Raw genomic sequence first — 4,390 nt, 5'->3', positions numbered from 1 at the left:
AGAGAACCGGTAATTACCATGCGTTACTTCTTCCAAAATACATACACTCTCAGGAAATACAGACTCCGTGGATAAGTATCATATTCTGCTGTTTAATGCACACAATGCTTTTCACCAGAAGGCTTGATCACGTGTACAGTGACACCATAAAAACAAACATAAATACCCCGGCGTACCAACGAAATAGAAAGAGGCCATCGGGTTTTCTCACCGCCATTGTTACATGTCTCACAAGTAATGAAAATCAACATAAAATGGAACACAAAGTGAAAAACAAATGTACTAAAGGTGGACTAGAATAGTCTGAAATCCTGCTTTACAAATATAATTACCGGTGTATTCGTCCATGTCAATAGTCTGTGTGTATCAAATCATTTAGGTACACTGGGCACGTAATAAGGAAAAACACACACGATCTCCTATTCTAGGTGAGTACCTTAAAACTCAATACAGTGAGGTTGAGTGGGAAAGAAAGTGCCCGCTGTTGAGTGTTGCGAAATGTCCAGAAAACCAGCGTGTGTTATCCGAGGGGAACGATAAAGTTCTAGTGTTGCTAGGCAACGCGAGTGCGTGCAGCACGGCTCCGTGACCAATACTCTAAACCATGGTCGCTGTTGGCAAGCAATAATAGTTATGCACATTGCTTCTTAACGCAACATTTAACCTAATATATCCGCAAGTGGGTATCGAACTGCTTGAACAAGCGCTGGCTTGATAACTTACAGGGGGTGCGAGGGGGTCCAAAGCAAGGCAGCGGGTAATGTACCACACATGCATTGGTAACTTGCACGTCTAAGATGAACTGAACAACTATACATGACCGTACCGGCTGTGTTGGCAGGTGCCAAATAGTATGTTGCCACTGACTGTAAGTGCAGTCCAGAGTCTCTTGTCCCAGATGGTACATGCAACTACTCACCACCCTGGCCTATGCTTGGATCTAAAATCCAAGGTCCTGTCGCGGTGATACATGGTTTGTTAAGGTGTCCCTGGAATCCCGTGTTAGGAAAGACAGTGGAGAGAAACAGGAAGGGTTGGCAGCCCGTGCATGTGAATTTAGGTGAAAAGGGCTCCTTCCTTCATTCCAACAAACAAAAAAACAAACAACACAATAAATTCCAATTAAAACACTGTGAATAAAACATAAGGCAAAGGAACCTTATTAATCATATTTGCATCCACAACAACATTGCATTATACTGGATCCTACACAGCCATGAGATGCTGCACGTGAGTTTACTAGAATAAGATCTGAACCTGTAAGAAACTGTTAGGAGATCTCTAGCAAACACAGAGGAGTGGAGACCCAGGAAGAACGGTAAACAGCCTTCACTCTTTGAGATGTACAGATAATTCTTTCTCCTGGTTGAGCCCACCCGGGGTTTTGGTTTGGAAATCAATGATCAATTTAGATTCTCGTTGTCTCAACCTCAGAGCTCTGTTACCCCCTCTGGGATTTCTCTCTACGTGGGCAATAACATTTTTTTGTTCAATGGTACCCTGTTTAGACAGGTGAACGGCACCGCGATGGGATTGTGCTTTGCTCCCAGTTTCGCAAATCTTTTTATGGGGAACTGGGAGGAGAGCATTAGATCCCATCCGGCTCGACAGGAGGATTTCAAACTGGTGTCAATGTGTCTACGCTACATCGATGACCTTTTCATTATATGGAAGGGAACTGAGATTGAGGCTCTTGATTTTATTAAGAAACTCAATGACAATACCTATAACATCAAGTTGAGCGGGACTATCAACAAAACCCAAGTGAAATATCTAGATGTTAAACTTGAAGTAATTAACAACAAAGTCCACACCTCCTTGTACCGTAAGAGCACAGCAGGGAACAGTGTCCTGCATGCCCTCAGCAGCCATCCAGAGACTCTCAAGTGGAGCATTCCATATGGTGAGCTGCTGAGGGCGAAGAGGAACTGTAACACGGAGGAAGCATATAGACTAGAAAGTATAAACATCACCAAGAGATTTGGGGAAGAGGATACCCGAACTGGGTATCTGAACCCCTCCTGAATGACAGTACAGGTGAATTTAACACCAGAATGATCATGATGTACAGTTCAGACTCCATGAACACTAAACGACTGATTGCCAAACATTGGGTCTTTTTGAAAAACGACAATGTCATAGGGGGTAGTATCACTGACAGACCCAATATAACGTACCAGATTGGAAGGAGTATCAGGGACATGCTTGTCCATAGTGACATCACCATATACACTCCCAGTAACATAAAGGGTCTTGAGGGTTTCTACCCATGCGGCCATTGTAAGGCCTTTAGTAATAGTACATCACAAAAGAGGGTCACACACAATGGTGTTAGCAAGAGTATCACCCAATTTTTAACCTGTAGCACCATGTACGTGATGTATGCCATAGAGTGCACCTATAAGCTATGGTATATAGGCAGCACTACGTGCATGGCTAAGAAATGCATCCTTGAACATTGTAGAGCGATTACGAATTTTGATCCCAAATACCCGGTGGCACGCCACTTCAGGGAGAAACATTTTTCCAACATAAGAGATCTAAGGTACATCCTACTGGAACAAGTAGAGAGAAATCCCAGAGGGGGTAACAGAGATCTGAGGTTGAGACAACTAGAATCTAAATTGATCACTGATTTCCAAACCAAAACCCCAGGTGGGCTCAAACAGGAGCAAGAATTATCTGTACATCTCAAAGAGTGAAGGCTGTTTACCATTCTTCCTGGGTCTCCACCCCTCTGTGTTTGCTAGAGAGCTCCTAACAGTTTCTTACAGGTTCAGATCTTATTCTAGTAAACTCACGTGCAGCATCTCATGGCTGTGTAGGATCCAGTATAATGCAATGTTGTCGTGGATGCAAATATGATTAATAAGGTTGCTTTGCCTTATGTTTTATTCACTGTGTTTTAATTGGAATTTATTGTGTTGTTTGTTTTTTTGTTTGTAGGAATGAAGAAAGGAGCCCTTTTCACCTGAATTCACATGCACGGGCTGCCGACCCTTCCTGTTTCTCTCCTCTGTCTTTACTAACACAAGATTCTAGGTACACCTTAACAAACCATGTATTACCGCGACAGGACCTCGGATTTTAGATCCAAGCATAGGCCAGGGTGGTGAGTAGTTGCATGTACCATCTGTTACAAGAGACTCTGGACTGCACTTACAGTCAGTGGCAATATACTATTTGGCACTTACCAACACGGCCGGTACAGTCATGTATAGTTGTTCAGTTCATCATAGACGGGCAGGTTACCAATGCATGCGTTGTACATTACCCGCTGCCTTGCTTTGGTCCCCCTTGCACCCCCTGTAAGTTATCGAGCCAGTGCATGTTCAAGCAGTTCGATACGCACTTTAGAATATATTAGGTTAAATGTTGCGTTAAGAAGCAATGTGCATAACTATTATTGCTTGCCAACAGTGACCATGGTTTAGAGTATTGGTCACGGAGCCGTGCTGCATGCACTCACATTGCCTAGCAACACTAGAACTTTATTGTTCCCCTTGGATAACACACGCTGCTTTTCTGGACATTTCGCTACGCTCAACGGCGGGCACTTTCTTTCCCAGTCAACCTCACTGTATTGAGTTTTAAGGTACTCACCTAGAATAGGAGATTGTGTGTGTTTTTCCTTATTACGTGCCCAGTGTGCAAAAATGGTTTGATACACACAGCCTATTGACATGGACAAATACACCGGTAATGATATTGCTAAATTCAAGCAGCATTGCGGACTATACCAGTCCACCACTAGTACATTTGTTTTGCACTTTGTGTTCCATTTTATGTTGATTTTCATTACTTGTGAGATATGTAACAATGGTGGTGAGAAAACCCGATGGCCTCTTTCTATTTTGTTGGTATGCCGGGATATTTATGTTTGTTTCTATGGTGACATTGTGCACGTGATCAAGCCTTTTGGTGAAACACCTTGTGTGCATTAAACAGCAGAATATGATACTTATCCAAGGAGTCTGTATTTCCTGAGAGCCTACGTATTTTGGAAGCAGTAACGCATATATATATATATATATTGTTTATATATATATATATATATACATGTATATGTATATATATATATATATTTATATATATTCACTGAAAAAAACATAGGTTTCACATATGTTATAGTTAGGAATTAGCATTTAAAAAACCTTAGAAATTCACTGAAAAAGCCATAGGTTTCAGGGGTGTTATAGTTAACTGGACAGTTCACTCATACAAAACCGTTGAAATTCCTCCGTTATAGTTAGGTGTACTAACTGTAACTTGCGCGCCCGCAATCCACTGCTGATGATGTCACATATTACATCATTCATGACATAGCCAGTAACATCACTGATGACATCACTGATGACATCTCAAATGACATCGCTGATGACATCACTGA

This window comes from Lissotriton helveticus, chromosome 1_1 (assembly GCF_964261635.1).
Source record: "Lissotriton helveticus chromosome 1_1, aLisHel1.1, whole genome shotgun sequence".
Taxonomy (NCBI): Eukaryota; Metazoa; Chordata; class Amphibia; order Caudata; family Salamandridae; genus Lissotriton; species Lissotriton helveticus.
This window is presented reverse-complemented; position numbering follows the sequence as displayed.